Source organism: Macaca thibetana, chromosome 16, assembly GCF_024542745.1.
Source record: "Macaca thibetana thibetana isolate TM-01 chromosome 16, ASM2454274v1, whole genome shotgun sequence".
Taxonomy (NCBI): Eukaryota; Metazoa; Chordata; class Mammalia; order Primates; family Cercopithecidae; genus Macaca; species Macaca thibetana.
The window spans coordinates 49,668,037-49,680,737 of NC_065593.1; positions in this window are offsets into that span (position 1 = coordinate 49,668,037).

Below are 12,701 nucleotides of genomic sequence, written 5' to 3' on the forward strand. Positions count from 1 at the left end.
CCCACTACACCTGGTCTATTTTTTGTATTTTTTATAGAAACAGAGTTTGGCCATGTTTCCCAGGCTGATCTGGAACTCCTGGGCTCAAGCAATCTGCCTGCCTCACCCTCCCAAAGTGCTGGGATTACAGGGGTGAGCCACTGTGCCCAGCCCCCTCCCCTTCCCTCCCCTCCCCTCCCCTCCTCTTCCTTCCCCTGCCCTCCCCTCCCCTCCTCTTCCTTCCCCTCCCCTCCCCTTCCCTTCTTCCTTCCTTCCTTTCTTTTTCTTTTTCTTTTTCTTTTTTTTTTTGAGACAGGGTCTTGCTATGTCACCCAGGCTGGAGTGCAGTGTCACGATCTCAGCTCACTGCAGCCTCTACCTCCTGGACTCAAGTGATCCTCTCACCTCAGCCTACTGAGTAGCTGGGACCACAGGCGTGCAGCACCAAGCACAGCTAATTTTTTTGGATTTTTAGTAGAGACAGGGTTTTTGTCATGTTGCCCAGGCTGGTCTCAAACGCTTGGCCTCAAGCAATCTGCCTGCCTCGGTCGGCCTCCCAAAGTGCTGGAATTACGGGTGTGAGCCACTACGCTTGGCCAATTGAATGTTTTTATATTTTGTATAAATATTATACTGGATGTGGTTCAGCAACTCCCCACGCACAACACTGTGCCTGTGAGGCTCATCCAGGTCAGCATGTAGAGTGTGGTTTGTTCAGTTTTGCTGTTCTGAGTTTCTCTTTGATTCTCAACCCAGTGCATCTGCCTTTCTCTGTCATCACTCACTGAAGCCGCCTGGGCCAAGAGTATCAATGACTCCCATGTTGCCAAATCCAAGAACACTTATCTTCCTATTGCCGGCATTTGATATTTCTGATCATTCTTCCTTCTGGAACACTTATTGCTGCTTCCAGGATGCTACATTCTCAGGATTTCCCTGTCTTCTCTTTCTCAGTCTTCCTTGCTGGCCTCTCCCTCAGCCTGGTCCTTGTATGTGGAGTGCCCCGGCTCTCTCTGGAGCCCTTTTTTCTTACCTCCATAATCCTGGGCTTAGATTTCATCGTTATATTTGTATTTGGTTATCTACGGCTGCATAACAAAAATTCCAAACTTAGTAGCTTAAAAACAACAACTTTGTTTTATTTTATTTATTTATTTTTTGAGACAGAGTCTTTCTCTGTCGCCCAGGCTGGAGTGCGGTGGCATGATCTTGGCTCACTGCAACCTCCACCTCCTGGGTTTAAGCGATTCTTGTGCCTCAGCCTCCCAAATAGTTGGGATTACAGGTAAGTGCCACCATGCCCAGCTAATTTTTGTATTTTTAGTAGAGACAGGGTTTCAGTATGTTGCCCAGGCTGGTCTTGAACTCCTAACCTCAGGTGATCCACCTGCCTCGGCATCCCAAAGTGCTAGGATTACAGGTGTGAGCCACTGCATCCAGCCTAAAAACAACCACCATTTTATAACCTCTCATGATCCTCCGGGCTGATGGGAATTTAGCTGGAAAATTCTTCTGGTCTCACTAGAGGTCTCTCTTGCTTCAGTCAGAAGGCCACTGGAGGGCCGGGCGCGGTGGCTCATACCTGTTATCCCAGCACTTTGGGAGGCTGAGGCGGGCGGATCACGTGAGGTCAGGAGTTTGAGACCAGCCTGGCCAGAGAGGCAAAACCCTATCTCTACTAAACATACAAAAATTAGCTGGGCATGGTGGCGGGTGCCTGTAATCCCAGCTACTCGGGAGGCTGAGGCAAGAGAATCGCTTGAACCCAGGAGATGGAGGTTGCAGTGAGCCGAGATCACGCCACTGCACTCCAGCCTAACAAAGCGAGACTCAGTCTCAAAAACAAACAAACAAACAAAAAAAGTCACTGGAGGCCGGGCGCGGTGGCTCAAGCCTGTAATCCCAGCACTTTGGGAGGCCGAGACGGGCGGATCACGAGGTCAGGAGATCGAGAGACGATCCCGGCTAACACGGTGAAACCCCGTCTCTACTAAAAAATACAAAAAAATAGCCGGGCGAGGTGGCGGGCGCCTGTAGTCCCAGCTACTCGGGAGGCTGAGGCAGGAGAATGGCGTGAACCCGGGAGGCGGAGCTTGCAGTGAGCTGAGATCCGGCCACTGCACTCCAGCCTGGGTGACAGAGCAAGACTCCGTCTCAAAAAAAAAAAAAAAAAAAAAAAAAAAAAAAAAAAAAAAGTCACTGGAGCTAGCTAGGATACTAGCTCACATGTCCTGAGCCCTGGTGGGAACAAAGGGACCACAAGGATGGCTGGGCCTTTCTCTCCATGTCCAGGCCTCTCCCTCCAGGTGGTTTCTGCAGCAGAGTACACGATTTCTCACATGAGAGACGAGTCCCAAAACAAAAAAGTAGAAGCTGTCAAGTCTTTTTAAAATTTAGTCCTCCACCTGGTACAGCCTCACTTCTGCTGCATTCCACTGGTTAAGAGCAGTCACAGGCCAGCCCCACATTCAATAAATACCAGGACTCCTGGTTCACTGGGAACCATCTTTGAAAATTAGCTACCACGGTTTATGAGTCCCAAATTCCTAGGATTACTCTCCTAAGTTTCAGACCCAAATATCCAGTGATCTAAGGAATCTCTCTTCTTGGTCATTCCACTCTGCTCTTCAGGCTCCTCCAGTGCCCCAGCCCCTCCTCCTGCTCTACAACTGTTTCCAGCTAAGTGTTAACATCACCTCCACACAGGAGTTCAAGTCAGAAGCTTAGCAATCATATTTGGATCCTCCCACTCTTTGGTCCCGCATTCCTTTTCTTTTCTTTTTTTTTTTTTTTTTTTTTTTTTTTTGAGACGGAGTCTCGCTCTGTCGCCCAGGCTGGAGTGCAGTGGCGCGATCTCGGCTCACTGCAAGCTCCGCCTCCCGGGTTCACGCCATTCTCCTGCCTCAGCCTCCCGAGTAGCTGGGACTACAGGTGCCCACAACCCCGCCCGGCTAATTTTTTGTATTTTTAGTAGAGACGGGGTTTCACCGTGGTCTCGATCTCCTGACCTTGTGATCCGCCCGCCTCGGCCTCCCAAAGTGCTGGGATTACAGGCGTGAGCCACCGCACCCGGCCCCGCATTCCTTTTCTTAAGTAACTCTAGACTTACTCCTCTCCATCTCTGTTGCTGATACTCTAATAGCAATCATGGCTAAGATTGGTGAGTGGTTTCCATGTGTGTAAACACTTGGGATGCATTCCATTTGGGCTTATCTGCTTATTTTGCAGAAGAGGAACCTGAGGCTGGTAGGGATTGGATAATTTGCCCAAAGTCTCACCCTATTCAAGAGTGGGGAGAACGAAGAGGCCTTAGGCTCTGCAGGCAGACAGGCAGCCCTGCTTTCAGAGGTTTTGTGGCAAGCCGGTGTTCAGCTGCCACTCAGTGTAGCCAACTGTCATCTCTCAGTTGGCCTTTCCCAGCAGCCTCCCAACTGGCGTTCCTGCCTCCAGCCGGGCCCCATCTGATCCATCCTCCAGGCTGCAGTCAGAGGTAGCTTTCTAGACTACCAAGAGGATCGTGGTCTTCTCTGCTTAAGCCTTTCAATGGTTTCCCTTGAGATAAAATCTAACTTTTCCCAGTACGTAGTTAAGTCCTTCACAAATTGACCCCTGTCAGCTTGACAGTACAGCGTGGGGCAGTAGCTCTTCATGGCAGCATTTTGGAAATGCGATTGTCCATCTATGACAATGGTAAGAACGTGCTATTGGCATTTGATGGTCAGTGGTCAGGGATACTGGAGTGCTATAATACAAGGGACACCTAACCAAGAATTATCCTTGGTTTCCACAAAACCCTTTTTTTTTTTTTTTTTTCAAGAGTCTTGCTCTGTCACCCAGGCTGGAGTGCAGTGGCACAATCTTAGCTCACTGCAAGCTCTGCCTCCCGGGTTCAAGTGATTCTCCTGCCTCGGCCTGCTGAGTAGCTTGAATTATAGGTGCCCGCCACCACGTCTGGCTAATTTTTTTTTTTTTTTTTTTTTTTTTTTTTTTTTTTTGAGACGGAGTCTCCTCTGTCGCCCAGGCTGGAGTGCAGTGGCCGGATCTCAGCTCACTGCAAGCTCCGCCTCCCGGGTTCCGGCCATTCTCCTGCCTCAGCCTCCCGAGTAGCTGGGACTACAGGCGCCTGCCACCTCGCCCGGCTAGTTTTTTGTATTTTTTTGGTAGAGACGGGGTTTCACCGTATTAGCCAGGATGGTCTCGATCTCCTGATCTCGTGATCCGCCCGTCTCAGCCTCCCAAAGTGCTGGGATTACAGGCTTGAGCCACCGCGCCCGGCCTGGCTAATTTTTGTATTTTTTATTTTTGTTTTTTGAGACAGAGTCTGGCTCTATCACCCAGGCTGGAGTGCAGTGGTGCAATCTTGGCTCACTGCAAGTTCTGCCTCCCAGGTTCACGCCATTCTGCTGCCTCAGCCTCCCGAGTAGCTGGGACTACAGGCGCCCGCCACCATGCCCGGTTAATTTTACTGTATTTTTAGTAGAGATGGGGTTTCACCATGTTAGCCAGTATGGTCTCGATCTCCTGACCTTGTGATCCGCACGCCTCGGCCTCCCAAAGTGCTGGGATTACAGATGTGAGCCACTGTGCCCAGCCCTGTATCTTTTTAAAGTATATATTTTTTGAGATGGAGTCTCACTCTTTTGCCCAGGCTGGAGTGCAGTGGCACAATCTTGGCTCACTGCAACCTCTGCCTCCCGGGTTCAAGCCATTCTTCTGCCCCAACCTCCGGAGTACCTGGAATTACAGACACCTGCCATCATGTCCAGCTAATTTTCGTATTTTTAGTAGAGACGGGGTTTTACCACATTGGCCAGGCTGGTCTGGAACTCCTGCTCACAAGTGATCCACCCGCCTCAGCCTCCCAAAGTGCTGGAGTTATAGGCGTGAGTGGGCCCCATCTTTATGGAGTGGGAATCTCCTATTAAATTCCCCTCTGAAGACTGGGTGTGGTGGTTCACGCCTGTAATTCCAGCACTTTGGGAGGCCGAGGCCAGTGGATCACCAGGTCTAGAGATAGAGACCATCCTGGTCAACATGGTGAAACCCCGTCTCTACAAAAAATACGAAAAATTAGCTGGGCGTGGTGGCATGCGCCTATAGTCCCAACAGCTTGGGAGGCTGAAGCAGGAGAATCGCTTGAACCCCAGGAGGAGGAGGTTGCAGTGAGCCGAGACTGCGCCACTGTACTCTAGCCCGGCAACAGAGTGAGACTCCGTCTCAAAATAAAATAAAATAAAATAAAAAATAAATTTAAAATTCTCCTCTGAAGAGGTTTTGGGGTGTTTCCCTTTCCCATGAGACAATGACAAAAGTTCAGGTTCACCAGGTTAGTCAAGTGCCCTCGGAGTAAAAGCTTGTTTCAGTGTTCCACTGACCTCTGGCTGCATCCCCTGCCTTAACTTATTTTATTTTGCCCTGAAAATTCCTTACTTTTTCAGCAGCTCATCAAAGCATTTACAATTTTTAAAAAATTAGGCTGGATATGGTGGCTCATGCCTGTAATCTCAACACTTTGGGAGGCTGAGGCAGGCAGATCACCTGAGATCGGGAGTTGGAGACCAGCCTGACCAACATGGAAAAACATCTCTAGTAAAAAAACACAAAATTAGCCGGGCATGGTGGCGTATGCCTGTAATCCCAGCTACTCGGGAGGCGGAGGCAGAATTGCTTGAACCCGGGAGGTGGAGGTTGTGGTGAGCCAAGGTGGCGCCATTGCACTCCTGCCTGGGCGACAGAACCAGACTCCATTTCAAAAAAAAAAAAAAGAAAAAAAATTAGGCCGTGGGCGGTGGCTTATGCTTGTAATCCTAGCACTTTGGGAGGCCAAGGCAGGCAGATCACGAGGTCAGGAGATCGAGACCATCCTAGCTAACATGGTGAAACCCTATCTCTACTAAAAATACAAAAAATTAGCTGGGCGCGGTGGCGCATGCCTGTAGTCCCAGCTACTTGGGAGGCTGAGGCAGCAGAATCGCTTGAACCCAGGAGGCGGAAGTTGCAGTGAGCCGAGATTCTGCCACCACACTCTAGCCTGGGTGAGAGAGCGAAACTCCGTTTAAAAAAAAAAAAAATAAAATAAAATAATAATAATCGTTATCTGGGATTTTTTTTTTTTTTTTTTTGAGACGGAGTCTCACACTGTTGCCCAGGCTGGAGTGCAGTGGTGCGATCTCGGCTCACTGCAAGCTCCGCCTCCCGGGTTCCCGCCATTCTCCTGCCTCAGCCTCCTGAGTAGCTGGGACTACAGGCGCCCGCCACCGCGCCCGGCTAATTTTTTGTATTTTTAGTAGAGACGGGGTTTCACTGTGGTCTCGATCTCCTGACCTTGGGATCCGCCCGCCTCGGCCTCCCAAAGTGCTGGGATTACAGGCTTGAGCCACCGTGCCCGGCCCGTTATCTGGGATTTTTAGTTGTTTTTTGGGGAGACAGAGTCTTCCAGGTACTTGGCCTGGCAGAGGAAGGCATAAACATGAAATACCTTTGCATGTATTTAGTGTGACTTGGTTTTTTCCAAGAATGCAACTATGCAAATTGTTTTATATTGTTCAGAACTTTATCAAAAGTTGTTTACTATTTTGGAAAATAGTAACACTAATGGCGATGCTGTTCTATACAACACCCTTAGGTAAGTCTGCATTTATCTCTACCACATTCTTAGTGATTCTAGGTATGGATGCAAGTATCTGACTACTTTATCTTCCAGTGTAATGGTGCCTGGGTATTTGCATATTGAATCGCCATCCTTCTATTTGTCTTTTTTTTTTTTTTTTTTTTTTTTGAGACGGAGTTTCAATCTTGTTGCCCAGGCTGGAGTGAAATGGCACACTCGCACACTCTCAGCTCACTGCAACCTCTGCTTCCCGGGTTCACCCGATTCTCCTGCCTCTGCCTCCAGGGTAGCTGGGATTAAAGGTGCCCACCACCACGCCTGGCTAATTCTTTGTATTTTTAGTAGAGATGAGATTTTACCATGTTGGCCAGGCTGGTCTCAAACTCCTAACCTCAGGTAATCCACCTGCCTCCGCCTCCCAAAGTGCCAGGATTACAAGTGTGAGCCACCATGTCCGGCCTAGTTGTCTTTTTTATAATCAAGACATCATATTGATTTGTTTTTTGAAATCATGTGTCCAGGCAGGCTATACTATCTGTTAATTTCACTCTGGGATATTAGTGTTGCAAAATGTTTGTTATAAGAAAGGAACATTGGGGCTGGGTGTGGTGGCTTGCACATGTAATCCCAGCACTCTAGGAGGCTAAGGCAGGAGGATCACTTGAACCTAGGCATTCCAGACCAGCCTGGGTAACACAGTGAGACCTCGTCTCTACTAAAAACAAACAAAAAAAATTAGCTGGGCCTGGTGGTGTGGGCCTGTAGTCACAGCTGTTTGGGAAGCTGTGGCAGGAGGATTGCTTGAACCTAGGAGCTCCAAGTTGCAGCTACCTATGATCGTGCCACTGTATTCCAGCCTGGGTGACGGAGCAAGACTGTCTTAGAAAAGAAAAAAAAGAAAGTGACATTGGATCTGTTAGGGTGCAGTCACTGGCAAGGACATTAAGAACACAGACTCAGCCAGGCGTGGTGACTCATGCCTGTAATCCCAGCCCTTTGGGGAGGCTGAGGCAGGTAGATCACGAGATCAGGAGTTCGAGACCAGCCTGGCTAACATAGTGAAACTGTTTCTAAAAAAATGCAAAAATTAGCCAAGTGTGGTGGTGCACACCTGTAGTCCCAGCTACTCAGAAGGCTGAGGCAGGAGAATTGCTTGAACCCAGGAGGTGGAGGTTGCAGTGAGCCGAGGTCACACCATTGCACTCAAGCCTCGGTGACAGAGTGAGAATCCGTCTCAAAAAAAAGAAAAAAAGAGAAAAAGAACACAGGCTCAGCTCAGCGGGGTGCGGTGGCTCACGCCTGTAATCCCAGCACTTTGGGAGTCCGAGGCGGGTGGATCATAAGGTCAGGAGTTCCAGACCAGGCTGGCCAACATGGTGAAACCCTGTCTTTACTAAAAAATACAAAAATTAGCCAGGTGTGGTGGAGCACCCCTGTAATTCCAGGTACTCAGGAGGCTGGGGCAGGAGAATTGCTTGAACCCAGGAGGCAGAGCTTGCAGTGAACTGAGATCATGCCACTGCTCTCTAGCCTGGGTGACAGAGCAAGATGTGTCTCAAAAAAAAAAAAAAAAAAAAAAAGGGCCGGGCGCAGTGGCACATGCCTCTAAAATTCCAGCACTTTGGGAGGCTGAGGCTGGCGGATCACCCGAGGTCGGGAGTTCAAGACCAGCCTGACCAACATGGAGAAACCCCATCTCTACTAAAAATACAAAATTAGCTGGGCATGGTGGCGCATGCCTGTAATCCCAGCTACTTGGGAGGCTGAGGCAGGAGAATGGTTTGAACCCAGGAGGCAGAGGTTGTGGTGAGCCGAGATCGTGCCATTGCACTCCAGTCTGGGCAACAAGAGTGAAACTCCGTCTCAAAAAAATAAAAAATAAAAAACAAAAGGACCAGTGCGGTGTCTCACACCTGTAATCCCAGCACTTTAGGAGGCCGAGGCAGGTGGATTGCTTGAAGTCAGGAATTCAAGACCAGCCTGGCAAATACGATGAAACCCCATTTCTACTAAAAATACAAAAATTAGCCGGGTGTGCTGGCGTGTGCCTGCAATCCCAGCTACTCGGGAGGCTGAGGCAGAAGAATTGCTTGAACCCGGGAGGCGGAGGTTGCAGTGAGCCGAGATTGTGCCATTGCAATTCAGCCTGGGCAACAGAGCAAGACTCTGTCACAAACAAACAAACAAACAAACAAACAAAAAACACAGACCCTGGAGATACTTCTACTTTTGCTACTTACAGGTATGTGACTTTGAGCAAGATGGTTAACCTTGCTGTGTCTGTTTCTTCATCTGTCAAATGGGCTTCCAAATACCTGCCTCAGAAAGTTACTGTGAGGATTAAATGAGTTATGTGAGGTTTTGACAGTGCCTGGCACATGGTAAGTGTTACTAAATGTCAAACCTAACCTATGATGACTTCTGTAACCTAATTTCTTGCCTCCCCCAGAAGTTCTAACTCTAACCTTATCAACATGCTTTATGGGCCAGGTGAGGTAGCACACGTCTGTAATTCTAACACTTTGGGAGGCCCAAGTAGGAGGCTCACTTGAGGCCAGGAGTTCCAGACCACCTGGGTGACAAAGGGAGATGCTGTGTCTTTGAAAAGAAAAAAATTGGCTGGGTGCGGTGGCTCACGCCTGTAATTCCAGCACTTTGGGAGACCGAGGCGGGTGGATCATGAGGTCAGGAGATCAAGACCATCCTGGCTAACACGGTGAAACCCCATCTCTACTAAAAATACAAAAAATTAGCCGGGTATGGTGGTGGGCGTTTCTAGGCCCAGTTACTCAGGAGGCTGAGGCAGGAGAATGGTGTGAACCTGGGAAGCAGAGCTTGCAGTGAGCTGATATTGTGCCACTGCACTCCAGCCTGGGTGACAGAGCAAGACTCTGTCTCAAAAAAAAAAAGAGAAAAAAAAAATTAAAAATTAGCTGCGCGTGGCCACCAGTGCCTGCAGTCCTAAATAGGAGGCTGAGGCAGAAGGATTACTTAAGCCCAGAAGTTCAAGACTACAGGCCGGGTGCAGTGGCTCATGCCTATAATTCCAGCACTTTGGGAGGCCAAGGTGGGTGGATCATCTGAGATGAGGAGTTTGAGACCAGCCTGGCCAAGTTGGTGAAACCCCATCTCTATTAAGAATACAAAAATTGGCCGGGCGCAGTGGCTCACGTCTGTAATCCCAGCACTTTGGGAGGCTGAGGCGGGTGGATCACAAGGTCAGGAGATCGAGACCATCCTGGCTAAAACGGTGAAACCCCGTCTCTACTAAAAATACAAAAAATTAGCCGGGCGCGGAGGCAGGCGCCTGTGGTCCCAGCTACTCGGGAGGCTGAGGCAGGAGAATGGCGTCGGCCCGGGAGGCGGAGCTTGCAGTGAGCCGAGATCGCGCCACTGCACTCCAGCCTGGGCGACAGATCGAGAAAAAAAAAAAAAAAAAAAAAAAAAAAAAGAATACAAAAATTAGGGCTGGGCGCAGTGGCTCACGCCTGTAATCCCAGCACTTTGGAAGGCCGAGGCAGGTGGATCACCTGAGGTCTGGAGTTTGAGACCAGCCTGGCCAACATGGTGAAACCCCATCTCTACTAAAAATACAAAAAATTAGCTGGGCATGTTGGCAAGCACCTGTAATCCCAGCCACTTGGGAGGCTGAGGCAGGAGAATTGCTTGAACCTGGGAGGTGAGCTGAGATTGCGCCATTGCACTCCAGCCTGGGCAATAAGAGTGAAACTCTGTCTCAAAACAACAACAACAACAACAACAACAACGAAAACCAAAAATTAGACAGGCGTGGTGGCAAGTGCCTGTAGTCCCAGCTACTCGGGAGGCTGAGGCAGGAGAATGGCGTGAACCCAGGAGCTGGAGGTTGCAATGAGCTGAGATCGCACCACTGCACTCCAGCCTGAGCAACAGAGTGAGACTCATTCTCAAAAAAAAGAAAAAAGAAAAAGACTGTAGTGAGCCATTACTGTGCCACTGCACTGCAGCCTGTCTCTAAAAGACCCTGTCTCTTAAAAAAAAAAAAATGTGCGTTATTGGAATGTGCCATGATTCTTCTTGCTTTGCACAACTTCTCCCTACAATGCTTTTCCCTCACTTCTTCCCTGGTCAATTCCTACCTGTCCCACAAGTCTCACTTAGAATTTGGGTATGGCCTCACTTAGTTACTTTTTGTTTTCTTTCTTGAGACAGGGTTTCACTCTATTGCTCAGCCTGGACTGTATTGGCACAATCATGGCTCAGCCCAGCCTTCATCTCCCAGGCTTAAGTGATCCTGCCACAGCAGCCTCCCAAGTAACTGGAACTACAGGCTCACGCCACCGGGCCCAGCTAATTTTTTTTTTTTTTTTTTTGAGACAGAGTCTCACTCTTGTTGCTCGGGCTGGACTGCAATGGCATGATCTTGGCTCCGCAACCTCCACCTCCTGGGTTCAAGTGATTCTCCTGCCTCAGCCTCCTAAGTACCTGGGATTACAGGCATGCACCAACACACCTGGCTAATTTTGTATTTTTAGTAGAGACGGGGTTTCACCATGTTGGTCAGGCTAGTCTCGAACTCCCGACCTCACATGATCTGCCCGCCTTGGCCTCCCAAAGTCCTGGGATTACAGGCATGAGCCACCACGCCCAGCCATATCCGGGTAATTTTTGTAGTAACAAGGTTTCACCATGTTTCCCAGGCTGGTCTTGAACTTCTGGGCTCAAGTGATCCCCGCCCCCGCCCCGCTCAGCCTCCTAAAGTGCTGGGATTACAGGCGTGAGCCACTGCACTTGGGCCAGTTAGTTACTTTTTTCCTGAAGCCTATATCACTATCTCCCCAAGTCTGGGTGAGATGTCCCTATATTTATCCCAGTGGCTGCCCTTATCATACAGTGTAAGTGTTATAGAGCATGAGGGTTTACAGTGGGCAGTGAATGCCCTGAGGAAGAAGCATTTGCAGTAAGGCTTGAAAAATGAGGAAGAGGCAGAGGATAGCTTGTACAAAGTCCCTGAGGTGGGAACTGCCGAATGGGGTACATTGCAGTGAGTGAGGAGGGGACAGGCAGGGGACTAGGTTGAAGAGCTGGGAGGCTCTGGTAAAGTGTTTAGACGCATCATCTCCCTGGCTCCATTGCCCCACCTATGGCCATGCAGGATGTAGACAGCTGAAAATCTTTACCTTGTGTCCCTGATCCCTATGCCTGCAATGTTCCCTGCCTTCTCTGATTAATAATAAAATTCCATTCATCCTTCAAGGCCCAGGTCCAAACTATTTACGAAACCTCCTTCCATTCTTTAGCAGGAATTAATTGCTCCCTTGTCTGAAGTCCACAGCACTAATCACATGCTGACTTGTATCTCAGCTAGCTGTTTATGCCAGTCTGCCCACCAACGTAGAGAGTTCCCTGAGGGCAAAGGCTCTTAGTCACCTCTGTAGCCATCTCCTGGTGTTTAGCAGGTACTCAATGTGACATTTACTTGACTAGTGGGTGGTGCTTAGTACTACTCATGGCAGAATAGAAGGAAAACAAAAATAGTAACAATTTATGCTCTATCACGTTTCCCCATTCATTACCTGATTTCTGCCTTCCAACAACTCTATGAGACAGATGGGACAGGCACTATTAGACCCACTTTACAGATAGGGTAGCTGAGGCCCTATGGCACACAGCTTGTAAGTAATGTGGACTAAGTCTCAAACTTGTCCCCTTACTTCGGATTCTGTGCTAGGAATGGAATTAAACCAAACAGTATTTTGAAGCCATAATGGAAAGCGCTTTTCTGGGTGGACTAGGGAGAGATCTTTAGTCACTTGTCAGGGGTTAACAGCAGCTCCATCAAGGAGGGCACAAGATTTCTCTCTCTGGCCCAAGCAGCTGGAGGAGTCCACAGCACCATCCTACAGCCCTGGAAGCTGGAGGAAACCCCAGCCCGAGAAAGAAGAGACTGGTGTTCGGGTCAGGTGGGTAAGATGACGTAAATGATGACTTGTGAGCAGAGGCCTGCCTCTGTTGCTATGACAACTGGAGCTTGACTACTTGGCCTTTGCAAGGTTGGCTGAGGCGGGTTCTTCGTTAATTCGAGATTAAGGAAGGATATTTAGCGGGGAAAGTGTGTGTGTGTGGGGCGGAT